The sequence below is a fragment of the Arvicanthis niloticus genome, chromosome 8 (assembly GCF_011762505.2).
Source record: "Arvicanthis niloticus isolate mArvNil1 chromosome 8, mArvNil1.pat.X, whole genome shotgun sequence".
Taxonomy (NCBI): Eukaryota; Metazoa; Chordata; class Mammalia; order Rodentia; family Muridae; genus Arvicanthis; species Arvicanthis niloticus.
Window position 1 is genome coordinate 9,723,275 of NC_047665.1, and position 12,862 is coordinate 9,736,136.

The following is a 12,862-nucleotide window of genomic DNA, read 5'->3' on the forward strand; positions in this document are numbered from 1 at the left end:
TGCTGCCTACTGGCTTTCCCTCAGTGCCTTTTTATACAACCCCGGATTCATGTCAAGTTGACAAAAACTAACCAGTGCCAACAACGATGATCACAGTTACCCTGACATGGAGGGATTATTTTAGTTTCAGGACCATCTTCTAAAAGCGCTAAAGTCTGACTTCTGAGCTGAGGGACCCATGGGGTCATTTTTATTTATCTCATGTGCAAAACAGACTCTTTGTAATACTTCCCCAGAGCTCACCTCTCTGTCACCTGTGGAGTGGGCTCATGATCTAGCATCTTAGCTTCTAACAGGGCTTGGTGGGTGCGGTGCCGTGGGTATAATTCTTTGAGTGTTATTCCCTTGGGTCTGAAGACCAGTGTCCTGAACACTTACATGATCCAGGGTAACTGCGCTGTTGGAAACACTTCCGGGTCAGCCCCTGAAAACTCATAGCTTGTATTGAACAGTAGAGCCGTTGAAAGTGGAGCTATGATCCTGACAACAGAAGACCTGTCCCAAGTTTGGGCATTGATCTTACTATGTGTTTGGAAGGGTTGGTATGCTGGTACATCTAACCGGTCAAACCTCAAAAAAAAAAATTTTTTTTTTCCAGGCCACCATTCCTGATATCTCAGCCAAATTTTTTCTTTTGTTTTTTGTCTTTATCTCTCATACAATACATCCCAACTGGTGACCCCAGTTTCCCCTCCCTCCACCCCATTCAATTCATTCCTTCTTCCCTTCTCCCCTCCAGATCCACAGCTCCTCTGTTTCCCTTCAGAAAAGAGCAGCCCCCCCCCCCTCCAGTGACATCAGCTGGGCCTAACAAGACTCATTAAGACTAGTCACAAGCCCTCATATCAAGGCGAGATGAGACAATCCAGTAGGAGGAAAGGGGTCTCAAGAGTGAGTGAAAGAGTCAGAGACAGCCCCCACTCCTGCTGTAGGAGTCCCACAAGACCCCTAAGCTACACAACCATAACATATATGCAGACCCATGCAGGCTCTGTGATTGCCAGTTCAGTCTTTGTGAGTCCTTGTGAGCCTGTGTTCTCCTGACATCGTCAACCCCTCTGGCTCTTACAATCCTTCCTCCTCCTCTACAGGGTTCCCTAGCTCTGCCTAATGTTTGTTCAGCCAAGTTTCTATCCTTTCCGCCATCTCTGTGCAAGAATAAGAAAAGTATATAAGGATACAGGAATCCTGCTAATGGTGCCAACGGGTGGGCATCATTCACCAATTAATGGGCATCATTTGCTACGATTACTTTAAACTTCTTATTTGGAAATAATTTCAAGCTCACAGAAAGAAAAAAAAAGACCAGTGGGGGGGGGGGGGAACCAAACAAACAAACCCAAAAACAAACCCTCGTATGTATTCCTCATCCAAGAAGTAGAGTTTTAACAAATTACTTTCTAATTCCAAACTAGATCTTAAGTGGAGGGAAAAAAGACAGGGTTCCCTGGGGGACACAGGCAAGCCTCAGACCTGCGTCTAGGCACACTTAAAAATGACTGATAATGGGCATCTTTTGTCTGCATGTCAGGGGCTTCTCCTTAATGGTAACAGGGTCCCATATTTCCCCTGGGAAATCATTGCATATCTCTCTCTCTCTCTCTCTCTCTCTCTCTCTCTCTCTCTCTCTCTCTCTGACAGGCGACTTGCTTGGGACTGACCGCACTATGGTTCTCTTAAACACAACAAGATGGGACCTAAATGGGCTCAACCAGCAGGAGTTTTGTAAGAATTAAGCCAGGAATTCTGGTGATATGATTTGTGCTTGTCTGATGGACAATTGGAAGCATGCACTCCTGGATCTACTTGAAATTATTTTAAGAATCCCAAGGACACAATTTGAGACAAATCAGATTGGAGAAGACAAGGTTCTCTGGGGGAGCTGCTGGTTCAGGGCTGTGAAGCCTAGACCACTTTTGATTTTATTTTTATTTTTTTTTTAATGTTCATCAACCAGCAAACTCCTTTTGTCTTCCAGAAGCTGGTTCGAGCAACAAGCTTTCTAATATACTTATTCCATGATGGTGGTTGTTAGGGGTCGAGGATAAAGCTGACGGATGGAAAAAGTCCTAAAGCTGAAGCCAGAAGTATGGCACCATGTGTGGTGAGCCTTAGAGAACATGGATGGTATTCTTGAAACTCCCTGCATCTGTCCCAAACTGGCACATAGCTAGGTCTGTAAAGAGCAGAGGTCAAGAGGCCCCAAGTGGGAGATGAACAAAGTAAACACTGTGGCCTGTGGTGGTCTGAACAAGAATGTCCCTCATTTGCTCCTGTAGTTGAATACTTGGTGCTGTCAGGAGAGAGGAAGTGTGCGGTGTTGGTGGAGGGTGTGCTTCACTGGGGCTGGGCTTTGAGATGAAAGGCCCTGCAAGCCACTTCAAGTTCATTCTCTCTTTGACCTCATGGTTGAACATGTGAACTCTCAGCTTCTTGCTCTGATGTCATGTCCTGCCCAACCGTGATGACTCGAAGTCCCTCTGAAACCACAAGCTAAAATCAACTCTCTCTTCCGTAAGTCACCTTCAGTCAGGATGTTTTATCACAGCCGCAGAAAAGTGACTGATACAGGCCTGATGCTGGAGAGGGCAGAGACCACGCTGTACGAGGTCACCTTGGAACACAAGAGGAGTGACCTTAAGGCTGGACGATTTTAGGGAGCAGGCAAGCAGGAGAGCGTAGGTGCTTAGAAACATCCACTCCAGTGACAAAAGACTTCTATGAAGAGAGTGGTATTAAGGAGAAGCACCAAGTCACTGGAAGACACAGTGTAATATGTGTGGCTGCTGCTGCTGCTGATGGTGGTGGTGGTGGTGATGATGATGATGAAGATTGCAGCATTTGCTGAAATGGTCTGTGCATATGTTTATTAACGTCTCTTCTTTTGGCCTTCCAGGTCCCAACACTCCTTGCCACACTTGTTTACGTGTTTCTCCACTGTTACCCGGTTAGAGTCGAGTTGGTCTGGAATCCAGGACTCTGGGTAGGGTCATGTCTGTCACCCAGGGATGGCCGATGGAAATATGGCATCTCCCCAGGTGCAATGGTTGCTTGAGGGAGTAAACCGGGAAACAGGAAGTGGTCTAATCAGAGATGATGAGGGCCAGCCTTAAGACTGCTGGGAAAGAAACACTCTCTTTCTCCTCTCTCTCCGCTGGTGGAAAGGGAACATAGAGGCACCGGTGGCCAGCTTGTCACTTAGAAGGAAACCGTAGCCAGTGTGGAGGACATTAGAACAGAGGGGGAGGTGATGTATGTTGCTGTTCGTGTGCCAGCTTTCTAAAGTTAGAATCCGGTTTAACTTTTCAGCAACACTTTAAAAACATTAGTCACTCCTCGTTCAGTTTTGGTGGTGACTGTCATCCCAATCAGGAATCCTGGCAGCATCAATCCATAGAATATCCCCACTGTGGACACTTGCTACCCTTGTTTCACAGATAAGGAACCTCAGTCTAAGATTTAAAAATGGCCACCTCAGCTGGTATAGGGCCAAGTTTGTCAAAATCTAGGTCTCTCTTCACTCCAGGCTCAAGGAGTTGCACGCCCCGCATTCTGAGCACCTTCCCTGTTCTTTCCCAGCCCTCAGATTTGCTCTCCCTCTCTCTGTCCTTGCTGTCTCAGCATTGGCCAGGTGCCAGATCAGGGGCAGCAGGTAGTGGACCAGCTGCTGCCTGGGTCAGGAGCCCAGCATGCTCTCAAGGACACAGATGGGTTGGCAGCCTTGGGCGTGGGCAGGGAGCCTGAGGCGGGGGCGGGCACTAGTTCCTGTGAAAAGGCTCATTCAGGATTCACCGATTCCCTGGGGCACTGAGCTCTCAGCCCTGGGAGTCCAGGTTTGGTGTAACTTCTCTTTGTGTGCTGGGACCCAGCATGGAGCTCTTGAGAACTGGTGCACAGCTGACAAGAACCCCACTCCACTTTAGTGGTTATGATTGTTACTTGGATGTGTGTGTGTGTGTGTGTGTCAGAGTAAAGACTTGTTAAACTAGGAAAACAAACATCTTCTCAAATCTCTTCAAATCATTAGACTTTCAAGATATATCTCTTTGATGTGGCATTAATAAAACTATAGATGGCTCTTACAGATTACAGATAAAATATCTCTCACTACTAGTTGGCGTCTGATGGGTCCTACTCTTTGACAGGCAGTGGCTTTCTATCTGTGAGCTTCTTGGCTGTTCATTTGGTCCAAGAAGAATGTATTGCTGCCTCATTCCTCCCTTGTACATGAAGGAACATAGGTACAGAAGAATGAATGAACTCACATACCCAAAGCCACACAGAAAGCAGGCCAGCATAGTAAGACATTTCCAGGCAGATCAGACAGCCTCGAGACCATGGCCTCTCCCTCCACTCTGCCTGTCCAGATGCTCATTATGGAGGAGGAGCGGTCAGAAATCGCAGAGAGGTCTTACTCAATTAAAGCGATGACAGTTCTGTTAATAAGGTATCTTCCCAGTGGGCATGGGCGTCTTTGGTTCCATGGAATGTCTCCGATAGATGCTTCAAAGGGTGTGGCCAGTACAGAAGCCCTTATCTCCATCCCAAGGCTCCTACTTTCTCCTTCCTCATCTCAGTGGGTGTGCATGGCCCTTCCCCCCTCAGTGGGCGTGGCCTTTCCCCATCTCAGTGGGCGTGGCCCATTGGATAAGACAGAAGCTTGTCCTTAGCAGAGGCCTTTTCCTTCCCATTTCTCACATCCGATGGAGGGTCTTTGCCCTACTGTTTGCACCTCTGTGGCTGCATGGTTGTTTTACTGGAGAGTCCCCAAAGAAGGACGATGTCTTATTCTAACATCCTGTCGGGGCTTCTTGATCAGGATGCTTCGAGTCTAAATGAAGTCAGTCATCTTGTTTCTTTCAGACATGGTAATGCTTCCTCAACAGGTACGAGAGGAAAGAGGGAGGCATCAGGGTTGGGAGGGGAGTGCTGTAGAAGAAAAAAAAAAAAAACAGAGAAGAAAGCAGGACTGGAGCATAGGGGCTGGAGCCTGGGAGGCTGCAGGGGCCTGAGGGAGGCAAAGCCGCTCTGTCAACTGGATGTCAATTGGGTAGGTCACTTATGTCCTTCCTTGGTTGGGAACTTAACTGGTTGGAGACGCCTCAGGGAAGTGACAGCAGATATCCTGACAGGAAGGAGGTAGTGATTCTCAAGTCCTTGTTGTTTAGCGCAGGGTGCTGGGCACTTTAATGCCCATCCACCATTCTTCCTCACACTGACCTGGAGGAAGCCCAGTTACCACTCATGAATCAGAGATGAGAAATTGAAGCCAAGAGAGGCTAAGTGTTCTACCCGACGCCACAAACCTAAGAGGAGGCTTTGAACCCGCTCAGTCTGACGCTGTGGCCTGTTCCACAGGTATTGGATTCCCAGCCTGTTCTGTTGGAAGGATACACACTGTGCTGAATGGCCGCCTTGGGAGTCCCCTTGTAAAAGTACCGGCTTGAGGTGCAAGAGCTATCAGAGGCTTTTGTGCCGATGTAACTTAATATCCAGGACTAGGGTGGTGCAGAAAGAACAGAAATGGTTTGTGTTGTTTGATGAGACTGCTCTGCTTCCACCATGGTGTCTCAGTGCTGTGTTTCTGGGAGGGCAAAAATGCCATGCCCTCATGTGGTAGAACGTGAAGAGGAAAACAAGGGAGACTCCCTCTGTAGGCTCTCTTCCCGAGGGTGGCCGCTGGTCCTGTTCTCAAGGAAAGAATCTGCCCCTTACTGGATCACGTCTCATCCCATTGGCAAGGCCTGCACATCAGGAGGGATACATTCCGTCCATCTGACAGAGCCTTTGGGACAGGTACATGGATGAACCCCTTGCTTGTATTATTCCATGTAAGGCAGGACTCAACTCTAGGAGGCAGGGGACCTACATGGCACTTTCCCTGGGAACATATGACACATATATCTACTGACCCCAGATGGGGACTGACCACAGTTCAAATTGTAACACTCAAGACCAGCTTGGTTGACCAATGAGTTTACTGTAGTTACTGTTGGGAGTTTGGCTGGGAGGTTACTTAGAGGAGCAGGCACATTTCAGGCCATTCAAAGGACAATTGAAAGCCCGGCCCAGTGTGGGGGTGTGAGCTCTCTGTATCACTTTCAGGTGGTTTAAGAAGTCAGAGTCTTCTCCAAGCAGATTGGTTGGACTGAGTCTCCTTAGCAGTCAGCACTTGGGGGAAGGAGGGGCCTTGTGGATATGGTCGATTTCAGGGATTTCTGAGACTTGTGAGTTGTTTGCTTCTGGGGTCTTTACAAGCCTTCCTTTAGAACTTTCTGAGTCTTAGGGAGCTTCCCTCCAAGACAGAAGGAAGGGATTGGGGCCCATGTGTGTATGTGTGTGTGCTGTTGACCTATCAAAAAGTGTGCATCACAGACATGTCTTTCCAAGCAGAGTCCGAGCTGAAGCCAGGCTGTACTTTCAATAAAACTTTGCCTGATTCTGCTTGAGCTCCTACCCACAATTGTATGTAAAAAGCAGTTTAACATGCAAAAAAACAGAAGTTTGTAATATGCCAGGCCTTCAATTCATAAGTTCTTATGCATTCCATATACTCCCCAAGGAGTAAATGGCCCAGTACACTGTGACTCAGAGAGGTTAATTACCTATCCTAGGCCACACAGCCAGAACTGACGGAGGTAGGATGTGACTCAGGGATGATGGTCCTAGTTAATAATGATAATGATGACCAGCTTTGGCGTGACTGAGATCTAGAATATGGCAGGGCCCCTGGTAAAGGGTCATCTCCCAAGTGCGAAGTGGTGAGGTGATGTCCTTAGCTGTACTCCTCGCTTTGGTCTTGAGTTGTCCCCGTTGATGCTGTTGTTTTGTTTCCCTCTCTGTATTGTCGCTAATGTTTCAGCCCGCATTTCTGTCCCGAGGCGCTTTAATCACCAAGGGCCCTGTTCCAACGTGCTGTGCATAAATAATGAAGGAAATAAATGACGTCTGCTGCTTCCATGGGGAAGCTGCCAGGCTGAGCTGAGCTGCTCCAAACCTCGCACCTTGTAGTGGGATCCAGCTTTGCTTGTCCTGGGAGGTGGGCGTGGCTTCTCGCCAGCTCGTAAGCTTGCAAGCCTTAGTTTTCCGGTAGCCAAACAGGAGGAAACCCTGGTCATTAGTCCTCACAGCCAAACCAGACAATGCAGAAAGGTCAGGAGAGCAAGAGAAGCTAAAGGTCGTGGGTCGTGGGTCGTGGGTCGGGGGTGGGGAGTGGGGAGGGTCTCAGTAAGGTATGTGTTCCCCAGCGATAGTTCATTGATTCAGCTCTGTCTTGTGACAGGGAAGCCCTAAGATACCAGCCACGTCTGAGGATCAGGGAATAATGTCCAGTGGAGTGGGGTGGCCATGCTCCCTATCTCCTAAGCCGGTGGTGGCAAGTCAAGGAGAGCTGTTGCCTGAGGCGGTTCCTCACAAGCTAGCAGTTTTCTTTTGAACAGAAATCTTCAGATTTACAAAGCTCCTGCAGGCTGGAGAGGTAAACAGGGTTCTCAGGCAGGCGTGGGTGGACTTCCTGCTGCCCTGAGCCTCTCGCACAGCCCAGACATCCTCAGAAACCCGAATGGAAGGCAGCACACAGTGTGTGGGAGCCAGGCAGGGACTGAAAGAACAGGATCCAGGAAGGGGCTGGGAGTGAGGGCTGTTGGGAGTCAAGAAAGGGCCCAGGTGAGTCCCTGCCATACACCTTGGGGTCCTAGAGTCCTCCCACACCATCAGGATTGCAAGGCCAGAAGACTGAACTTGTGCACATTGAGTCAGTCTTTCCCTTGCCACACCTGTGACCTTGAGCAAAGGACCTGCTGCTTCTGCTTCTTTCCAGTTCTGTTCTGGGCATTGGATAATTATGCTATTGTGAGGCACTGTGAAGCCAAAGACATTGGTCTCTGCATCCCTCCATTCCTGACAGTGCTCTCGAGGCCACTGTAGACGGGGTACTAGGAGAACTGTGCCTTTTAATAGTCTTTGGCCCTGGTTCCTCACACAAGAGTAAGTACCTAAGACCTCCCCCAATTTCTGAAAGTGATGGAAACACCTTTTGTTCTCCTGAGGCATACTTAGGGGGCTCCTGAAGAGAATCCAGGTGGGAACCAGTTGCCAGGGAGACCAGCGGTAAAGCTGCCTGATCTCCAGAGGGGCCAGTGATTTTTTATCAGCTGTGCCTATGTGAGGATACTTCCGTAAATGCCTCAGAAGGCGAGCTCCAGGGAGCCACCCGCTCCTTCCTGAACAAGTGGCAGAATGAGAAGGTGATGAGCCTAGGAGCCTCCCATTTTTCTTGCATAACCCACTCCTTGCAGATTTTCCATGCCTCTCTTTATCTGTAACCTTAATCAATTCTTCAATAACAAATGGGTAGGGGGCCCTAAGTTGTGGGAGATGCTCTAGCAGACACCTGGATCCTCAGGAGGGGAAATGGGAACCCTGGTTCACATCGCTGCAAGTCAGAGGCATAGATGTCATGCTGTGACTTTGATATGCATCTCAGATGTTGGGAGATCTTTCTGATAAAAGGCCTCACCACACAGAATGTGTAAATCCAGGCAGACCATGGCAAGATGGATTAAGTCATAGGACCCAGATAGTGTTGGCTGGAGAGCTGCCCATTAGTGTGGAGACTCATAAGCATTTCAGTGACCAGAGGCAGCGTGCTCTGTGTCTTGGTGCATATGGTGAGGTGTCCTCTCTATCAGGTGGCCAAGGAATGTGTTCCAATACCCCGGGGATGCCAGAAAGCTCAGGTAGTTCTGAACCATGCACACTGTGTCTTTCCTTGTCCTAGCTGCTTTCCTGTTGCTTTGATGAATACCATGACCAAAGGCAGCTTTGGGGAAGAAAGGGTTTATTTATCTTACAGCTTAGTCCATCACCCGGGACATCCAAGGCAGGAGCTCATGAGAGGATCTTGAAGCAGAGACCGCAAAGACGTACTGCTGATGGGCTTGCTTACCTAGCTCTTGCTCAGACAGCTTTGTCATACAACCCAGGAGCGCCTGCCCAGGTGGCACTGCCCGCAGTAGGCCGAGCCCTCTCCTATCAGTCAATAATCAAGAATAAGAAAATGCCCTCAGACATGCCCAGAGGCCAATCTGATGGAGGTTATCCCCAACTGGGATTGTCTCCGATACTCTGGGCTTGTTAAACTGAGAACTGAAGCTAACTAGAACATTCTTATATGTACAGTATGCATCCATGATACACATTTTCACTTCAAACACTTCTTGGCTTCCCTTGGGCACATCCGAGTTACTAACATCACCGCTCTTGCGCTTTGGGCTATAAATAAGCAAAATGGGGAATTACTTGAACACAAATGCGGAGTTACTGCGGTGGTGGATCTGACAGCCCTACTGTGACCGCACAGCTGGTAGCACATCCAGTCTGGAAATGTTGGCCACAGGATGACTCACAGCCCGGCAAGATCAAGGAACTGTGGAAGTCAGAATGGTGCACAAATCAAAACTCACAGACCATGCATGTATTTCTGGAATTTTCCATTTCACATTGAAGACTATGGTTGATTATAGGCAACTGAAACTTTGGAGAGTCAGACCACAGGGTGGAGTATTACTGCCCTGGGTGTGAGTGGGTGGAAGGGAAGGTCTTCTTTTGTTTACAGAGCATACAGGATCCCACATGGTACCTGGTGAGTGGTGAGGACCCAAGGGGTCCCGGCTGTGACTGATGTCTGTGAAAAGGAGGTCTGGATGTCCACAGCCCATTTACCCATCCAGGCCTGTGTCTACCTGCCATTTTGTCCATCCATATGTCTGGCTATCAGTTGCTGTTTACTTACTTATATATCCAGCCATTATGAAACCATGCCCATTACTTAGGACCTACCAGAGGCAGCCTGTGGGATCTTTGTTTCTTCCTCCCTTCCATTCTGTTTTTCTTTCTTGACAGGGCCCCACTATGTAGCTCTGACTGATGTGGTACTCTTCTCTGTAGACCAGGCTGGTCTGAACTCACAGGGATCTCCCTGACTCTGTTTCTGCCTCTGCCATTAGAGTGCTGAGATGAAAGGCATGCACCATTTGTCTTAGTGTTTCCATTGCTGTGAAGAGACACCATGACCAAGGCAACCCTTATAAAGGACAACCTTTATAATTGGGGCTGGCTTACATGTTCTGAGGTTCAGTCCATTATCGTCATGGCAGGAAGCATGGCAGAGTCTAGGCAGGCATGGCGCTGGAGGAGCTGAGAGTTCTACATCTTGTTCCAAAGGCAAACAGGAGAAGACTACTATATTCTAGGCGGCTAGGATGAGGGTTTCAAATCCCATGCCCACAGTGACACACTTCCTCCAACAAGGCCACACCTACTCCAACATGGCCACACCTCCTAATAGTGCTACTCCTTGGGGCAAGCATATTCAAACCACCACACCATTGCAGCCTCTTTTGTTTAAATATTTAATTTTATGCATATGAATGTTTTGCCTTCATGTATGTATGTGGACCACATGTGTTCCTGGTGTCCATGGAGGACAAAAGAAGTCATGTGATGATCTGGAGCTGCACTTACAGGTGGCTGTGAGCTGCCCCGTTGGATGCTGGGAACTGTGGAGAGCCACACAGACACCGCACGCCCTAAAGATGGCGCCTGTCGGATGCGCCAGAGCAGTACAACTCCTGGCTGGGTGGAGAGATGGGAGGACTTAGCAATCGCCTGACCTGACGTTGCTAGGCCAGAGCCTATGGCTTGCAGTGGCATGATGTGGCGTGCTGGGACGTCATTTCAGGGATATAAGGCTTACCCTAGGAGGAGGGAGCCATCAGATCGCCCCGGGGCTCACCCATTTCTTTCAAGGCCTGAGTAAATTGCTGTTGGAAGGAACTGTTGTGCGTGTCTTTCTTCCCGCTGGTCGGGAGCTCGGCGCGTCACAGGGAACCAAAGCTGGTTCCCTTTCTGCAGAGCCATCTCTTCAGCCCCAACTCGTGGGATTTCTGAGAATGAGACAGGGCACAGCTCTGGAGTGCACACTTGTTGCTCTTGTTCCAGGGGCTTGTGAGTGGGGATGTGTGTAACTGACCAGGGTAAAGAGACAAATGGTCCAGTAAAGGAAGTATTTATTTCCACATCGTGGATTCAGAAGATAATGTCCACAGGGAAGCCAGTTTCAAAGCTCGAGAAGGAAGGGTGATTACTGGCATGCTGGAAGCTCAGGCTGAGGGGGGAAAGCCTCCAGGGAGAGCCTGGCACTTCCAAAGGGTGATCTGGAGGGAAGGATGTGGAAACTAATTGCCTACTTCTCTGCCATCTTTCCCTGGTGCCAGTGTTCCTTGAGCCAAGAGGAATCCAGAGAACAGAGCTGGGGCCTAGACAGATGGATAGGTACAGGAGAGGGGCCGTTGATGGTGATGTCCTAGGTACAGGAGAGGGGCCATTGATGATGGTGATGTCCGGCATGCTTAGTGAACAATGCAGAGGTGTAGCATGGGATGTGCAGGGCAGTGAGATCCTGGGGCATCACAGCCCCATGATGTTTAACTCTTGGAAGGTTGATAGCGACCTTTCCAAGGGGTGGCTTATGGGAACGAAGGGATAGGTTAGTAGTGAGGACGAGCAGACAGTCTTCCTCACACTGGCCTGAGCGTGGAGACTGAGGGAGAAGGTGGACATGGTGTTTATAGGGCTGTGTTCAGGGTTAAGGGGCAGGTTCAGGGGATGTAAATCAGCTGTAGCTCTTGCTTAGGTCCCCCTGCAGACTCAGTGAGGAGAGGGCTGGCCAAGCTATCAGTCTCGGGGCTGCCAGGCCTCTTCCCCACTCCAGGACCATCTTTCCCAGTCAAGGCTGCTTTTGAAAAATTAATTTTTAATGACCTTAGTCAGACCTGCATATATTCTCCCTGTCAGAAATGAAAGTGAAGGGATCCATCACTGTGGGTGCCCCTCCCCCATGCAAGCCCGCTCCATTGCTGGGGTTGCTCTGTGACTCCTGGCCTTAGCAGTTTTCACCTCTCTTCTCATCCCCCTCTGGGGCTCATGACAATGTCAGGAGGGCATTTTTGTCTTTATATCTGGGGGTGTGGGGGTGTCAGGCAGGGGTGGTGTTTCTGGTGTCTAAGAGAGCAGAAGCTGTTGAAGCAAACACAACGGCCAGGTCACACAAAATTACAACCAGTAAATGCCAGCAGAGCTGAGGCCACCGGCGCTGATCCAGGCAGGGGTGGTGGTAGGGGTGGTGGGGGCAGTTAGTCTTTCTTTGTGTTCCTGCTCTCCAGATGCTTTTTAGACACTTCTCCAGTCTTTCCTACCTCCCTCCATGAAGTGTTTTAATACTGTAGATAAGGTCTGTTTAGATCTGCATTAGACACAAGAATGGCAAGAGTGTTTTAGGTTCCCAGTTAGTAGCCATTGACCCCTTAGGAGGCAATCAATTACCAAGAATCCAAGGCATATGTATTTACACAGGAACCATACTGTATGTGCGAGCCTGTGCTTGTATGTACATGTTTTCTTATATACCATGTTGTATGAAGTGGTCTGTCTATTTATCTATCTATCTATCTATCTATCTATCTATCTATCTATCTATATGTCATTTATCTATCATCTATCATCTATATATCATCTATCTATATCTATGTGTCTATCATCTATCATTTATCTATCATCTATATATTTATCATCTATCTACCTATCTATCTATATTTTATCATTTCTCTATCTATATCTATGTATCTACCATCTATCTATTAGCTATTTATCATCTATCTATTTATCATTCAATGCGGCAAATACCCTCCTGGACATTTGCTACTAAGGAATTAAAACTTAGGTTTACACACACACACACACACACACACACACACACACAGAGAGAGAGAGAGAGAGAGAGAGAGAGAAATGTTACTTTAGA

The 12,862-nt window shown here is 48.5% G+C and overlaps 1 long non-coding RNA gene across 2 annotated transcripts; it reads left to right on the forward strand.

Moving 5' to 3' along the window:
• The first annotated feature begins 7,010 nt into the window (after window positions 1–7,010).
• Window positions 7,011–10,836, forward strand: LOC143443249 (uncharacterized). 2 transcript variants are annotated; one of them, XR_013112048.1, is made up of 3 exons: window positions 7,011–7,152; window positions 7,283–7,986; window positions 8,855–10,836. It is a non-coding gene; the product is annotated as an uncharacterized LOC143443249 (long non-coding RNA). The 2 variants fall into 2 exon arrangements; XR_013112047.1 differs by having other exon boundaries at window positions 7,283–10,836.
• Window positions 10,837–12,862: the final 2,026 nt, after the last annotated feature.